Genomic DNA, 18445 nt, shown 5'->3' with positions numbered 1-18445 from the left:
AGACCTGAACAACCCACCTCTTGCCAAGGAGTTGTCGCCTACACTACTACCACTAATTGAAGAATTGACTTGGTTTTCCATTTTGGTCCCACGAGTTGCTCGGGAAAAGAGGTCCACCACGCCAGAGCCCAGCATGACGGGGTAAGGGACAATTACTGTGGAGGGTGCCCAGGTACCCCACAGGCTCCGTTAAAGGCCTAGCTTATTATTTCACCCCCCTGGCCATGCATCCCCTCGGCACGGGTTGCTTGACGCCTTGGGATTAGGGGTTAGGGACGATGGTCCCGGTCTAACTCGCAGTGGCCATGGGGAGGGGTCGTCAAGCCCTTGGACAAAGTCCCTGCTGCCCCATGTCTGTCCGTGTGTATGTGCGTATGCGTGCACATGTGCCATAAAAAACTCTAGCCAATTTTTCACATAGTAATTCTAAATTGATTCTCTAACAACAAGTAACATTCGACAGAGAATAAAGCTCTAACACATACTACTCTAGCCATTCGACCTTACTCTCGCTCTGGCATCCTTTATGGGACATTTTACTTAGGTTCCCACTTCTGACATACCATGTGAGTCTGACTGAGTCTGATCCTCCACAACTGGTCGTTTAGAAGTGCCCAACATCGACATCGTGCAAGATATGTGGATCAGCTTCAACGGGTTGGATTCCGAACAGAAATAGGAAGGCGTAGATTTTCCAATACTGGGCCACATGTGTATAATAAAATTCCCAACTCGTGAAAAATGCTCCATCCGTATTCGTATTCAAGCGTAATCTTAAAAGTTAGGGTAAGACGGTATAATATGCCCCCCCTAAGGCAAAACCTTGATAACTTTTTACTTTTCATAGCAATTTATGCAAACTTTGTGTTATTTGGTAGTGCAAGAAGTCGCAAATGCATTGCCCGTGAGTAGTCATATGAAAGTATAACAGATAACACGTAATAATGCTTTTTTGAAAAGTCGTGAAAAAATGGATTTCAAAAAGGGCCTGGGCAATACGCCCCACCTTAGCCAAAGACGTTTCATAGCCCTTCGTTAGTATTTTATCAATCCCATAATAAAAAGGTTACAAATCCTTATGTGATTGACATTAAAAAACCAACATAAGTCCATTTAATCAGGTTTTAATTACATTTCAATAATTTCCATATAATTTGGAAGCAACTGCTGCAAGCTCGCCGCGCTTGTGTCCATTTGGTAAGGGCATATCGTCCTGCATACACTGGGGCGTTTTGGCCAGTAAAACATATTTTCGAAAATCGTTACGTTTTTGAAGATGGAAGCAATTTTATATCATATTAACCACTGAGAAAAATTATTTTGTCACCCAACTGAGTGTTCCCGTGCAAGTTTTGCGAACAGTATGCTAGCGTCGCTCCAGAATGTTGTGCAAACAAACATGAAAAGTTACATCAAAACTGTAACTTTTTGTATTTTGCTATTAATTTCATTATGTAATACAAAAATACTTCCACATTCACATAGTATGATGTTTTTACAAATATTTATAGGTACCCACTGATTTTGACCCTTAGTTAGTTATAGTTTTCTAGAAATCAAGGGGGGGGCGTTTTGGCCAGGTGGGGCGCATTGTACCGTCTTACCCTACTAAAAGTAACACTGTGAATTTGATAGAGATCTAATGAACTTTGATGTTATTAATACAATCTATGAAGCTTATATAATTTTAGGAATTTAGTTGAGTAAGAACAATACCTAGAACACAAGTTCAGTAGGCAGAGTTCGCAATAACATCTGTATTCCCTTCAAGAAACGAAATAAATGAAAAACTTGAGCCGTAGATATGAGCGGAGGCAAAAAAATGTTTCAATTTTGAAGCCTGCCTTCTTTCAATCAAATGATGAAGTGTCAATACCAAAACACAATTACCCTGCTGACCAACTGGTTTCCTTATTTTCCGAGTGTAAAGAAAACTACGAATCAAACTGACAATTCCGAAGAAGGCCAGCACATACAGCTAGTTGCAAATTTAAATCACAATATAAAGAAGTTGTATGCAGAAGGCTAATGAAAGTCGAGATATAGTTTCAGTCTTTTTCAAACGTCGTGAAATGTTTCATACATCCAAAACATTCATGCCCAAGGTTATGAACAGCTCATCAAGCATGTCGCCAGTAAAATAGGTGTCTCGTGTATCCATCCGAAACTCACAGCCATGTCCGATTCTTATCAACTATTCAAACAAAGCCATGAAATTCCAACTTGGATTGATGCTGCGTCCTCGGACTGGCACGGATTGATCCCGCCGGAGTGGAGAATCCACAACGGGTCCCCCGGAATAAAGCGAACTATTGATTCCCGGTTTGATCTGCCCCTGGCTCCCAGAGCCTTGCAGCCAGCCAGCAGAGTACACTGAAGGAATGGTGTAAGCAAGGAATATTGTGTGCACAGCAATAGCAACAGTGCGCGCTCGGTCGGATGGTTGCTTGCTCGCTTGCCAGCTTTAACCCCGTCGTGGTCCTCGTCATCGTCGTTTTGCCGTGCACATATACAACACATAAAATATGGAATGCATGTGTATGTTATGCGATTGGAAGTTTTCCTGAGAAAGTGGGTGGGGGAGCAGCGATGGTCTTCCGCCGAAAGAAAGAATCGTGTGCACAAGAAAACATCGAAGAAAAGCACCGCAGCAAGAGTAACAACAGAAGAAGCTTCGATGGAGGTAGTAAAAAAATAACCAGCGAGACTGCACCAACAACTGACATTGGACTACTGTCGATGATGAAACAGTGCGGGTTTTCCCGGATCGAATAATATACTCACTTTACTAAAATCATGTTTTTTCGCGTCGTACGATGCAGTATCAATGCAAGACAAAGATGACTTTCGTATTGCTCAATGTCACGTTTAATAAGATTTTGCGCACCATTGGATTCCGTAGATTTCCCAATGAAGAAAAAATATCAGCACGCGATTTTTGTAGTTGATAAGGACTTGAGGGCACGTAACGATCAAAGTGACAGCAAAGGAATGGTTAGCATGTCAAACTCACTCGACTCGCTAAACGGTGCGGAAGAAGTTTCAGAAGCGAGCGTTCAAGATAGGGGAAGAAAACCAAATGCAAAAGAAGCAATTGAACAATTTTATAGAAATTTCAGGGGAAGAAAACCAACTAAAGTAAAACTTTTTTTTTGGTTTTAAAACATTTTTTTGAATTCATTCAAGTATATGATTGAAAAAGGTTTTGCAGGCGTATTGACGTGTGGTCTAGCTACCTAACAATATATTTTAAACTTTTCCACAATTGGATCAGTCGAAAAACTGCAGTGAAATTACCTATCATAAGACGAGTTAGTACTATTTTATTTAATTCCACCACGTTGTGATCTATTCAGATACGTATTTCGATCTCAACAGTATAGTCGTCTTCATAGTCTTGTACTTGACTCCACTAGAAGACATTTGATTCTCGTTATATTCAATTTGAGACTTTACTGTAAATGGGGGAAAAATAAAAAAAAATGTATGGAAAAAAAGCGAACCGAGGATCACCGCCAAAAGGAAGCTAGTGAGTGCTCACCAGAATAAGAAACGGGACGAGAAAAAAAATATATGTGTGTATGTATAAAACTTATATTTTTCTCATTGCATTTTTCTCGTTTTGTTTGAGAGCACTATTTTGGCCCGGTAGAGACACGGGGGCTGGTGGTAACCAGGAAAAGGAAGCAAGTATAGAAATAAAAAAAAAACCGTCGACGGCGAACCAGAAGTTGTATTATGAGCGTCAAGACGTTTGGGAAGTATCAGCGCCGGCGAGAGTGTGCAGAAAATCGCCGTCGCCACCGGGAGCGAGTCGAGCAAGTCGCGCGCCGCGGACAGGACGCGATTCCGTGTGTGTTCCGGATTGAAACCAAACCGCATGTCCCGCTACAGCGGCAACCGCCCCCGTTCTTAATTAATAGCTACCGACGGTACCCAACCAGCTGCCTTATAATGAGATGCTAAAGATATAGGAAGCGGTTTTCTGTTCCTCCTATCGTGAAGTGTGTAGAATAGCAGAAAATGCAAAAGTAGCTCCAAAGAATCCGCTTCCCGCAACGAAAGTTCCTCAATCTAGGCCAAAAAATGTTTGTAGAATAAGTGCAGCCAGAAGCAGAAAAAAAAGTTCCTAAAAGAAAAGAAAAAAATAAGTTAGACAAGTGAAAGTTTACCGTTCCTCGGTTCCCACAGTTGTATTTAAGAAATTTATTCAAGCCACCAAGTTTTGTGATAACAGAAAGCGTAGAATAAAAGTTGCATGCCCCTGAATTGCGTCTATTTGCACAGTAAAGTGGTATCTGCCCTCCTACCTGGAAAATCAAAAGAAGAAAGTGAAAATCTAATTACTCCTCTCGATGCATGAGCGGGCGCACAAAGTGGGAAAGGATAACACAAAGTGATGGGAAAGAAGGAGGGAGCAGGGGATGTTTGCCCAACAAGTGAAAGTTTGCTGAGAAGTTAGTCGGGAAAACTTTATTCCTCTGCGTTCGGTGATATCTGGAACATCTGCTCCGGAGAACAAGTTTTACCTATCTTTTGGATTACTACGCTCGAGACCGCAACACAACCCACCAAATTGATGACGTCTAACATACGGATTAAAGGAGATCTTTACTCAAAGCCGACCTCCACTGCTACACTACCAGCGCCACCGGAAGACGACAGGATGGGCGCCGAATCACACTTCGAGTGCGGTCCGGCGGTGCATCAAAAGCCCTCCTTCCTCTTCCCAGCGCAGTTCTACAAGAACCTATTCGCAGCATCAGCTTCACTTCTTCAGAAGCCACCGACGACGGTCAGTTGCTCGTCACCGACCGCCGCCGACGACGAGAAGGCGGAAGATCTATCCACTCCCGGTCCCCAACCTTCCTCGGTGTACCCTGCGTCCGTCGCCACATCAGTGGCACACTTTTCACGCAACTTGTTCTTCCCCTCGTCCTCTGGCTCCGGCAGTGGCGCTGGGGAGAATGAAAAACTTTCGCACAATCCACAACACAACCACCATCACCACCACCACCACCACAATCTCCATTCCCAGTCATCATCTACAGCGGCGTGTCGTCCCGCAGATTCAACGGAAGCGGAGCATGACGATGTGAAGGACGTCGTCGTCGCTCCTCCAGAGGTTAGCATTGTTTGCATGGGGTTTTGGGGACTGGGTGCTGGAGAGGGAGACATTTGATACTCATTTGGGTTAATATGATAATTAGACTTTGAGTGGTGGTCTAGCTGATGGGGCCAAATGATAATGTTTATATACGGCCTGTGGAAAGTATAGAAAAAGGTGTTTTACAAATATGTTGATCAATGACCTTGTATCAGGGCGAAAGGGTCATTATGAGGGATCGAACGAGGGGATCGTTCCAAAAGCCAATGATAAATACTGCCCATGATTTCATAGTTGACGTAACAACCAGCACCATCGATGTTGGGAAAACGCATTTTTATTAATTTTACCCGAATCATCATATCAATCAACAAAATACATGAACTAATCTGTCTAAATGGACAATATTAGTAGTTATTTTAAGGCCGCGGGGAATTAATTATTATTCCTTTGATTGAAGTGGTCAAAATATGCATACGACAGTTTATGCGATCAAACAAACGTTTTATGGAATGTTTGTTCCCATAACATGGCGTAAAAACCAGGCTACTACGTGTGGTTATATAGCGCTAAAGAATAATTGAAGTTAGTTCCAACGATTAATTGATTGAAGAAGGGAAATCTTTTGAAATGTTCGAGTTTCCGGGAAAAGTTTTTCGGATAGCTCTTTCCGTGAAAATTAAAATTATGTGGTAAAGATAAAATGTGTGGAAGAGTTCGTGTTGCAAAGAATTTAATCAGTACCGTACGGGGATTTTTGCACAATTACAGCATAAGAATGGTTCTGTAACAAGTGTGCAAGCAGTTACCGTTTTTATGTATTGGCCAAAGCCCTCGTTCCAACCAAATTTTAAGCAAAAATGGTTCCAATCCCTATTAAAAATACCCGAGTAGACGAGGATTAGAAGTAAATCAATCGTGATTAGATTGCAAAATGAGATATGGGCCTGATTTATATGTAGGATATAAAAGCACAAAATATCAGACGACAATATCCAAATTTGCTCTGAAATATCATGAGGGTATCAGTTAATGGTATTTGGAAGAAGTGATTAATATCTCGAGCTATTAGTTTGTTTTTATCCATAACACATCTTGATATTTAAATAACACTTCGGTGCATTTTTTGTTGATATTTTTGCCTGCTCTTTTGAATCTTACATCAAAGTCCATATCATGTTTTATAATTCAGTTCTGTCCGGGTAAGGTAATGAAAAACATGAATAAGAATTGCATTGCAATTGTAAAAACTAACCCGGTGTGCTCGAAATATACATACCAATAGTATCAAGCTGAGGTACAAATAAAAAGCCATTTAACGCGCACTAATTCTTATGCGTTAAGTCCTCAGTGGCAGACACAAACAATGCAGCTAGATTTTGGTTCTTATATGCACTTTTAGAAATATCCATAAATTACTACACTTTAGAGGAGGAATGGGGATTAAGATAAGTGTGATTTCCCATACACACTTCCAATATGCTTCTAAAAAAAAGTGTGACACAAATGGCTAATCATTGCGTTGCATACAAGGATGTTATCGATCATTTAGTAATTTGCGTTCGATCATTTAGTAGTTTGTCAATAACTCATTCCAGAAGCTGAATTTCAAAATGTGTTGTAGTGCGAAGGTTTTTCTACAACTCTGCCTAATGGTTTGTTGTTCGAATTCAAATAATAACGGAGTTATACCGCTAGTTGCAGTAGCTTAAACTAAATGATTGGAATTTTGTTATCATTTGGTCTAAGTTACTAAGCTATAACTCCGGTACTAGTGGAATTCAAATACAAACCATTTCACCATACAACACATTTTGAAATTCAGCTTCTGGAATGAGTTATTGACAAACTACTAAATGATCGAACGCAAATTATTAAATGATCGATAACATCCTTGGTTGCATAATTAATGGATTTTCATTCTTCTTTTATATTATACTTCCTTTTGAATGATCGCGATTGTCTTAAATCAAAACTTTTGGCGACAATATTTAGCATTGATTCAAAAGAATGTAAACGTTTATCTCCAGACCTACGTTGAAAGCTTATTTTGTCGGATTATACCGTGGATTTCACAAGAAATGCTTGCTTTAGCAGGAACTTGCATATTAATTTTTGATTACAAAATCAGTTACGCCCAAATCATAAAGTAGTCCTGAAATAAGACAAAGTAAAACGAAAACCTATGTTGTGCTTAATTAGTGGATTGTGAATGTCGAAAAAATATGAAACAGGTTTTTGCTCCATATTGCAGCAGGTAATGGAGGTACGTCAACTTATGCGATCAAATGACCATTTTTCCAAAAACAATTATCGCCATAACTCGAATGTTTCCGAACAAAACATGAATATTTTTTCATGGAGCATATGTATAACCGTACGAAGAATCCATATCCGCAAAAAAGTGTGTTTTGGTCATTTTGGTTTATACGTCAACTATGTGATCATGGGCAGAATATTACAGAACCTTATTATGATCTCGAAAGAGTTAGTATCCCATTTAATTCCATAAATATTTTAACTTTCCAATTATTCATTTAGACCACAGCAATAAAGGTCGTCTCTCGTTCATATAGTTAGCTTAAATCTGAACAGATAGCACTAAAACAACAATTTGATGCCACAATACACGGTTCGAGACCGCATCTCTCCATCCTCGAATGCGCCCCACGCTCGCCATGTCGTTTTGTACCTGGTCTGCCAACCTTGCTCGCTGTGCTCCACGCCGTCTCGTACCTGCCAGATCGGAAGCGAACACCATCTTTGCAGGGTTGCTGTCCGGCTAGTCATCTTTAGTGTATTCTAAGCATAAGACACTGAAGACGACAAAAACTGTTTAATCTTCTTCTTCTATATACATAAAAATGAAAAGGTTTAATCTTTGCAAAGATTGTCATTATGTGATTCATCGATATCTGTTGATGTTAAACATAATAATGGAATAGAAGATTCGAAATGTTTTCGGGGTAGTGTCCATTCGGGATATTGGCATTCGGTCACAGATTATCCGAGATCAGCTCTGTTTCCAAAGATATTCGTTGTCATCCAAAGGAAGAATCGGACGAATTCAGTTCAATGGGGAAAACGGCGAAGGAACACGGAATCAGTGACGGGGCGGATGGGTCATATGTGCCCAGCGTTTTAAATTGGCTGTATATAATCACAGAAAACAACTCGCTACCCACTTTCTTTAATAAATTTGTTCATCAGGATGTTGGCTTTACAGGACAAATATCGGAGGTCACGTCGAGGACCCAAATATCCTTGGGAAGACGTTGGGAAGATTTCGCTTCTGATAGCATGCAAATTGCCGGGGCCCTCCTTAGCCGTGCGGTAAGACGCGCGGCTACAAAGCAAGACCATGCTGAGGGTGGCTGGGTTCGATTCCCGGTGCCGGTCTAGGCAATTTTCGGATTGGAAATTGTCTCGACTTCCCTGTGCATAAAAGTATCATCGTGTTAGCCTCATGATATTACGAATGCAAAAATGGTAACCTGGCTAAGAAACCTCGCAGTTAATAACTGTGGAAGTGCTTAATGAACACTAAGCTGCGAGGCGGCTCTGTCCCAGTGTGGGAATGTAATGCCAATAAGAAGAAGAAGAGAAGAAGAAGAAGCATGCAAATTGCCGTTTTGGGTCAAATTCCGAACATGACTTATATTACGAACACTGGCCTTTTAGAGCCCTAATACCAAGTTTTTCATCGGATTTCCGTACTGAGGATCAAGATTACAAACGAATTTATGATCATATGGAAAGAATTACGGAAATAAAGCTTATATGCACATTTGAAAGCGAGTGTTTGTCATTTTCGGAATATTGGTCGGAACGGTAATATGAATCGTTTTAATCCTATACCACACTTTTTGATAATTCTGAACACTCAATCAAGTTTCCATCATGAACGTCAACTCAGTGAATAATTTTCAGGAATAGGAGATGCTCAAGGTTCTTTAAAATATTCTCGAGCTCAACCCAGATCTACCAAAGCTTTTGCAATGTCCTCAGGATCGGAATATACCCTAACAAATTTACCCGAAAACTAAATTTCAGCCGCCTCGCAGCTTAGTATTCATTAAGCACTTCCACAATTATCAACTGCAAGGTTTCTAAGGCCAAGGTACCATTTTTGCATTCGTATATCATGAGACTAACAAGATGATACTTTTGTGCCCAGGGAAGTCGAGACAATTTCTAATCCGAAAATTGACTAGACCGGTACCGAGAATCGAACCCAGCCACCCCCAGCATGGTCTTGCTTTGTAGCCGCGCGTCTTTATCATCGATATATCCGGACCAATAATGGTCCTAATTCCCATGATTTCCTAATTTAAGCACACACTCTAATTGCTCTAACTAAAGATCCGTTAGGTAAAATTAATTGAAATTTTGCGTACGCATAGTTTAATATGTATTATTTACACTCTGTGAATTGATTTCATCAGGCGGACAAAATTTTTCAAAATGTCGACGAACAAAGCGTGCACGAAAAAGTTTTGCATGAGTATTTTGAGAATGAGGATCTGACGCATTGTGCCATCGGTTTATCGGAAACGAAGATCCGGAAAAAAAGCCGTCAAGTTAACGAGAACGATCACAAACGCGTAGTTGGGGCCTTTAAATGAAAACCGAACTACACGAGTTCGAGATGTGGCTAAAAAGATGCATGTGAGTACTTAAGACTTTCGTACAGAATACCAACATTCGAGTTGGATTACGTACGTTTAAAGTTCAGCAGTCCCAAAACCGTGACGAAAAACAGAATACGGTCGCAAAAAGCCGTGCCCGGAAGTTGTACGATCAGGAGTTAACGAAACCATACTAGCATAATGGATGACAAGACATAGGTCGGGGATCAGCCAAACCGTACCAAGCGGCTTTTTGACTGACTTGTAATAATATGCTCGCACAAGAAAAACGTCATTTCATATCACTTCTTACGTATATTTGTTGTACGATATCCTCAATTATGGGGTTGGCGGAGATTCGATACTCTGTACGATCAATTAAATCTATTTTACGAAAGCTTGGGAAGAAAAATATGTAATTTTTGGTTGGCACTTGGTGTGTTTTGGCAGAACCCCGACCATATGTGAAGGCAGACTTCAATCAGATTCCAGGAAACCTGTATGTGAGTGTTAAGGATAAGTGTGACGTTCCCAAGAACCTCCGGACACCGAAGATATCGAAGTTTGCCAAGTAGTTCTTGATTTGACAAGCGATTTGTACTTGCGTGAAGCGAAGTACACCTTCCGTTACCTCAAGCACAATGAATGGTCAGGTGTTTATGGAAGAGTATCTCCAAAAGCGGCTTCTCCCTCTCCTGAAGGCTCACGATGGTCTGACGATCTTTGGTCGGATTTGGCATCATGTCACTACACGAAGGACGTGCTAGAATGGCATAAAGCGAATGATGTCGATTTCGTGCCGAAAGATCTGAGCTCCCCGAACACAGCGGAACTGCACCCAATAGAAACATATTAGTACTAATTTATTGATGTGTTCGTTTTATATTCTGGACCAGATGTTGAGCTCCATCGACGATACCTCCAAAAACCGCTAGCAACAGAAATTCGAGAGCGAAAATGGAAGAGGTTCGGCCACACATTTTAAGGAAGCGGAGACGAAATTTGTAAACAAGCGCTGGACGGGAGTCCGGCAGGACATCGCACCAGAGGAAGACCGGGGGGCTAAAGGTTCATTCCAAAGTTTTAAATTTGTAACCGTCACGAAAAGAGGTCAGGAAGCAAGATTCTAGTGATTTTGGTATTAATCGTTCTCTAAGATTTCATGCAACTATCGTAAATAATTGATTCAATGCATTTAACTATAATAGGCAGGCAGTGTTGATAATTAACTTTTTCCAGACGAGACAAGCCAGCCTCGGGCAAAACGTCTCGCTAATAAAGAATAAAAAAAACTTTCCAGTAAATTTCCTGCATCCCAGCTATTAGCTATCCGGTTTAAAAATGTACAAAATGTTTATGGTCGAATTACAATTTCAGCTATTAGCCATCCGACATGAAAATGTACAAAATGTTTATAATCGAATTCTACATCGCACTTAACGTAATTCTACGTTCCGTTGAGTGTATGAAGCATATTGTGCCATGCACTTCTTCAACTGATAAACGCAATAAACTAGCATGGAAAATCATTTTGACTCGGTTTTTAGCAGCACTCATGCAGGCAGGCTAAGCAAAAGTTTTTTTTCTTTTGCCTAAGAGTAGTTTTCTGAATTGACTTACCTGCTTTCGCACATTAGACGAACGGATAACAATCACACTTCTGTTCGTTATCATTTTTATTTCACACTAGCAGTCCCGTCGAACTTCGTCTCGCCAAAAAAATTGTTATTTTCAAACTTTGTGCTTCATTTGTATGGAAACCCCCTCGTTTGAAGCAGGGAGCGGTCTCAAACCATCATAGATACATTTATTGTCTTCAAAAATCTCAACATACTAAATTTGGTTCCATTTGCTTGATTAGTTCATGAGTTACGCAGAAATATGTGTTTGATTTGTGTGGGAGCCCACCTTTTCTTAAGGCGGAGGGGTCTCTAATCGTCTTACGAACCTTCCTCGGACCCAGTCGGTTCAGTAGTTTCCGAGTCAATAAGGGTCAGACAGACAGAAATTCATTTTTATGTATATAGATTTCCCATTAACACAGCGACACGATTAACCAAAACGTTTAGGGACCATATTTAGCACTCGTTGTCAAGCTTCAGCATACGATTTTCATTTGAAGCAGCACATTATTAATTGCCTACCGTACGGCTTTTACAAACAATTTCTAGTGAATAAAGCACCATCCTTTCATGGGTTGAAAAGTATCTAGCACTAGAGCTAAGAATATTTTCCGAATACCTACCTATCAAGTCCATTTCGCTCTAGGCTTTCGGTGGCTTGTGCACAATTATTATTGTTTTTGATTCTTTGACGTAACAACCAAAAGTAAGCAAGCCGTCTGGTGGCATAATGTTTAAAGCTTCATTATATGAAAATTTAGAACGATGAATCTAGACCAGCATTTAAAAAGGGCGTAACAACATAAATAAATTCCTTCTGATTCATGGTATATGTATGTACATAGTTTTATATATGAAGACCAGAAATCAGAAGGTATAAATGTTGGCTGTAACACCCTTTTTAAATGTTGGTCTAGAGATGTGCTCAACCACAGCATAGTAGCCATATACCGTATCAATCTTCAGAAATAAAACATATCAGAGTCTAAACATTACCGAACTTGCTACAAGTAGCATTTTCAAAAGTATTATTTTTAATTATTTTTCATCCACGGAAAATTCCGTTTTTGCTGAAAACTGAAATATGAAGTTTGCTCCCTTACTAGACAACACATTTGGAGAGCAAAACACACATTTTCAAAGCAAAATATTATTGAAATTATATTTGTGTATTAAACTAAATTAAATTCAACAATAGAAAAAAAGGAGAAAAATTCACCAACACTAATACGTGGACAAGCTGGACCACAATGGATTCAAATGGTACCTGAAACAGGGACCACAAGTTTAATGTAAAGGAGGGGCATCGCCATCGACTCCACCATAAAGTAAACCTGAAATTAGTCTACTGTCAATAGCGTGTCAAACCATAGGAAAATGATAACAATAATAGCTAATCAAATCTATTAGTTACGTACCCCATTAATGCTGATGAGAGACTTCAATATCCACAGCACTGCGTGGGATAGCTTGAAGGTATTGAAACACTTTCTAAGCATTCACTTCTTCATGGTGTCTACTCATATTTAAAAATAAACCTCCCTGACATTTCCAGGTTATTTGACGTAGACTAAGTCTGTCTTTTGGAGTACACTTTACGATTGCAAAAAATCGAAAAACGTCACGAAAATATGATAGACTTTGATCGTTGATATCGCAGCCGTTTCTCGGCGGATTTTCAATTTTTTTGAACCATTCGATCAAAGAATAGTCAACGCTTCATATACGATGTACACTGAAGTCGTTTTTTACGCGATTTTTTCACACGAATCCCTTTTTTGCGATTTATTGTCCATCGGGATTTCCCCGGTTCATTCAGACATATTTTGGGATCTATGCAGTTTTTCACGTTGTTTTAATTTACGCGGCCCATATCCTCCGCGTAAAAACCGATTACAGTGTGTTACTATATGTATGTATGATCGAGTGGCTCAAATTAGCATGGAAAAAACTTTTTTCAATTTTTTTGATGGGCCGCCCTCTTATTTAATGCCCTGATGCTCTGAACAAAATTTCAGCCAAATCGGTCAACGTTTGGGCGGTGCTAAACTCGTTGGAAGTTCATATGCAAAAATGTATGCAGAAACATCCAAAAACAATGATATGGAAATGCTAATATCATCTTCCAAACTTGGACGTACATGTTCATGATAGCATTAGAGGCGAAAGTATAGAATTGATAGTTCCGTTAGGATACGGCAGGCATGAAGAATGTTTTTATAGAAGTCGATTTGAAAGCGAGCGGAGGGCAATATTTGTGATGGCACATATCACACGACCTTCCTTCTGCCAAGCTTCCGTATGAAGGGGGAGGGAAGAATATCAGTGTGGAAGCTGATATATCTCCACTGGCAAAAGGAAGGTGGTTTGACTTGCTCATATGCCATCGCGTGCGGAAGGATTTGCTATCGACGAGTACTGTCTCCAAATTTCTAATATGACATCAGCATTTAGTCGAATAGGATTTTTATTGCACAGTTCTGTTTTCTCATTGCGTCCAAAAACCGTCCAAATCCAAAAACAGTAAACTGCAGCTGGACTACACAACTTACGATAAAGAACGTTGATACTCATTAAGATCTTGGAGAATTTAATACAGAATGTTATGCAGAAAACCGCGAGAAGATTAGAGTTTGCCCGGCTAAGTTATTAGCATTTCTCTGCAGTGGGGTTTGAGCAAATTTCGTTTCTTTTACCTTTGAAAAGAAATAAATTCACCCCTACAACACTCCAGTAAAATGCTAATATCTTTGCGAAATAAACTCTAATCTTCTCGCGGTTTTCAGCATAACATTCTGTATTTTATTTTACAAGAACTGAATGAGTATCATGGTTCTTGATCGTAAATTGTGCCGTCCAACTGCAAATCACAGTTTTTTTATGTTTCTGCATGCATTTTTCCATATAAACTTCCAACGAGTTTAGCACTGCCCAAACGTTGACCGATTTGGCTGAAATTTTTTCCAAAGCATCAGGGCATCAAATAGAACCGAATAAGAGGGCGGCCCATCAAAAAATTTGAAAAAGTGTTTTTTGAGCCACCCTAATGTATGATCATATTTACCATTGAAAACGTGCCAACAGTTTAGCAATTAGCAGGTTTCGGTGAATCAGTCAATCTCGTAAGTGCATAGCAAGCTTCTTTTTCCATAGCACCACATTCCAACTGGAACTTGGGCTTCTTTTCAACTTGTGTGAAAAATACAATGGATACACAATGCCCAGGATATCGAGAATGTTTTCCACCCAAAAACACCCTAGATCGATCTTGCCATCTCCAGATTCTGCACCTTTGTTCGCAAGGCTAACTGGAAACCTCAAGCCAGCATAGACGTCAATTTAATGCAACTTACAGGGCTTTTAGCTGGTGCAGTTCGTTTCTGCTAACTTCCAAGCGCGTTTTCTCTCGAAAGCTTGGGGCGTTTGATTATATGCATCATCAGGGTTTGTAATTAGAGGTGTGCGCCGCCGCCACCGGCAGTTTTTGACACGCCGCCGCCACCGACATTTTTGCATCGGCGCGCCGCCGTTTAAAATTTGTCACGCCCGGTGGTCTACAATTTTCCACGCCGATTCAAATTCGAAGAAGTCTCTAGAATTTTTCGTAGAAATTCTTAACATTTAGAGGAATTTCCGTAGATTTTCCCGATTGATCCATAGAACATCACGTCAAAGCACCAGAGATTTTTTATTGGAAATACCAATAATTTCCTTTGGAATCCCATACAATTTCCGGTTGAAATTTCGAAAATCTCTCCGTAAATACTAAGAAAAATGTCGAGTGTAAGTTTCGAAGCATTTCCCGTTGAAATGAAAAAATCTCGATAAAATAAAATTTTTGAACGGAGAATAGTCGTTTGACAGAAAACCATTTTGGCAAAGGCACCAACCCAACATACATTGGAGGTGAATAAAGCGCTTATATGACCAAAAATAGTTTTCTATAGCTTTTATAGATAAAATTCTTTGTTTGGAAGGTCGAAAGTTGATTTACCTATTATGTCATATGACCAAACAAACCATTTGGCTGGAGCCACAGATAACATACATACAAGTTCGTTCTCAATTGTGTGTAAAGAATTTAACAGTCTTTTTGAAACACAACACAAGTGGCAATCACGTGGCGGCGCTGGCATCGCAAAGTTTCTCTCATCGAGAAGCTGTCAAAACTTTTGGGCGCCACCACCCAGGACATTTTCGGGCCAAATTGCTCTTTCAGCCAAACGACCATTTCTACCAAACGGCATTTTCGATCAAATAATCTATTCGGTCAAATGACCTTTTCGACCAATCAACCATTTCGACCGAACGGCATTTTAAGTCAAATAAACTGTTAGGCAAACAACTTTTTCGGTCAAATTACCAGTTCGGCGGAATGTGTCTCTCAGCTGTTTGACGCTTTCGGCCAAATGTCATTTTCGGTCAAACCTTTTCGGCCGGTAGCCAGGATGTCCTGGGCACAATTTGTTTTTTTTTTTCAATCATAAAAGCGTCTGTTGATGATGATGATACCGCGATACAATTGTCACAGGCTCGATTTCGGCCGTATCTGACAAACGTTCAATTCGGCTTAATGGAATGATGACGTGTTATTCGACCAAGCGGCATTCGAATAAATGGCTTTTTGCCGAATGACTTTCGGCCAAACGACGGATAGGACTATTTGTTCGAAAGCCACAAGGCCGAAAGGTGTTTAGCTGTATATGGTATTTGACCAACAAACCATTAGAACAAAACCCATCTGGCCCGAAAATTTTATTTAGCCGAAATGGACATACGGCCGAAAATGTCGTTCGACCGAACTGGTCATTTTTTCAAAAAAAGTCGTTTGGCCGAAAAGGTTATTTCGACCATTTCCGTTCGGCAGAAAAGCCATTTCCCCGAAAATGTTATTTAGCCAACATGGTGGATATTTTTCACTCATAATATCAATCAACATTTGGCCGTTGGGTCAAATGACATTTTCGGAAAAATTATCCATTCTGCCGAACAACCATTTCGCCCAAACGACATTTTCGGCCTTATAACCTATTCCGTCTTTTTCCGCCAAAACATCAGTTCGGCCATATGTCCATTTGGCCAAATGAAGTTTTTGGCCGAACTGTTTTCCGTTGTGTAACCGTTTTGCCCAAATGTTTATTTCGGCCAAATGCAATTCGGCTTGACGTATTAATCGGTTTTCCGTCAAATGATTTTCAGCCAAACGACAATTTTTTTTTTGCCTTTATCGTATACAAAATATACGATCACTCCAAACCAAACTTTTGATAGAAGGCTCGGAGACTCATATCGTTATGTACCAATAGACTCAGCTCGTCAAATTAAGCTGATATCTGTGGATGTGTATGTATATAAAGTTATTATGAAAAAATCTTTTTCAGAAATTGCTGCAATGCATTCAAATGACCGCGAATGGATATAAATTGATAGAAATAGTAAAATCTATCCTCCTAAAGTGCTAATTTGACCTGTCTTATGTGTTTTCTTATTTTTATTATGCACGAGAAAGTCGTTAGGTGGATTAATCTGGGTATTTTCCATTGAATTTTCGAAGAATTTCTTATAGCCAATCCAAAATATTTCCTTCGAAATTCAGAAATTTTTTTCGTTGAAATACCGAACAGTTTTCCGTGACATTAAAAAAATCACGTAGGGAAACTGTGCCGGTTTTGGCCACCTTAGTGCTCAATTTGGCCAGCCCTGAAAAATACATCCCCTAAAAATTCTGTACAATTGTAGTTCTAATTTCAAAAAATTCACCGTGCGAATTACGATGAATTAACCACCGAAATTTTCTAAAAGTTCTAATGACTTTCCAAGGAAATTTCAAATAATTTGCCGCTCGAATCCATTTTTTTCTATATCCACATTTTGAACAACCTCCCGCGGAAACTTTGAAGAATTTTCTGTGTAAATTTCGAAGAATACTTAACAAAAACTTTTCGTGGAGATTCCGAACATTTTTCTGAAGAATTTGTCATGTAAATTTAAAAAAATCGTACTGGAATACCAAACAATTTTTCTTGGAAACTCCAAAGTGCTTCCCTTGGAAATTCCAATGAAAAACTCGAAACTTCATAGTTGCTATGGAAAATACGAAAATAATTTTCAAATGAATGTTTTGGAGAAGCTCAGAGAATTTTCGGGATTTTGATTCTCCTGCTGAAATCTCTTGAAAATATCTCTTAAAAATGCAGAAAAAATCTTTAAGAAACGAACGTAAGAAAAAACAATGTCCACGCCGATTCACGCCGCCGGTTAAAATGGCTTTCGACGTGACGCCGTAAACGCCGCCGCCGCTGACCGAAATTCTGACAAACGCCGCCGCCGCCCATTTTCGAACCGGCGCACACCTCTATTTGTAATGCTTACTCAATCTCAGGGGCACAGGATAAACAACGAAAACAGATTTACCCTGAGCTTGAAAAATGCTTGCTTTGGTCTCATAGAACAAAAAAGTCGAAAACCTGTACTTATCATACAGCTACGTAGTTCAACGTCACCTTTGCGTACAACCCGATTGGGCCTTTGAGGACCTTTGAATTTTTTTCAGGTGCTTTACATTAATTTGTAATTGGCTTGTATAGCCATATGCCATATGTAGATTCATGCAAAAAAAAAATCAATTCAAACAAGCAAATATTGCGAAACACGTTTTGACCCTTCCTTCGGAAGTGTCTATAATATCACTTTGTATGCGTTACGCAGGTGTGTTACGTATTAATCTATCAAGAAATCTCGTGAATTATTAAATAAAATGTATGGTATTTGAAACAAATTCACTTTGACATTGAAAATATAATTATAACAAATGATATGACATGAAATTACGCCTATTTTTCTGATTTGTTTAAAAGAAACAAATGATTTTAATTGAGGAACATATAGAAGCATGTACAAAAAAATCTTCTCAGAAAAGCAAAAACGTAAAAATTTAAAGTGATTTCAAAAATTTCTTCAATGGAAACTAGATAGCAAATGTGAGCATGTTTTGAGACACTAATAGATCACTTGTATGCATGTATGTGTGCGTATGTGTGCAAATTCTGAAATTTACTACCATAAAAATCTCGCTCATTTTTAAGGTA

At 39.5% G+C, this 18445-nt stretch overlaps 1 protein-coding gene across 2 annotated transcripts in view; it reads left to right on the top strand.

Moving 5' to 3' along the window:
• Nucleotides 1-18445, top strand: part of LOC134227610 (zinc finger protein rotund) — a 571062-nt gene that overhangs the window by 260439 nt on the left and 292178 nt on the right. The window lies entirely within an intron of this gene.

Source organism: Armigeres subalbatus, chromosome 3, assembly GCF_024139115.2.
Source record: "Armigeres subalbatus isolate Guangzhou_Male chromosome 3, GZ_Asu_2, whole genome shotgun sequence".
Taxonomy (NCBI): domain Eukaryota; kingdom Metazoa; phylum Arthropoda; class Insecta; order Diptera; family Culicidae; genus Armigeres; species Armigeres subalbatus.
This window is presented reverse-complemented; position numbering and strand designations above follow the sequence as displayed.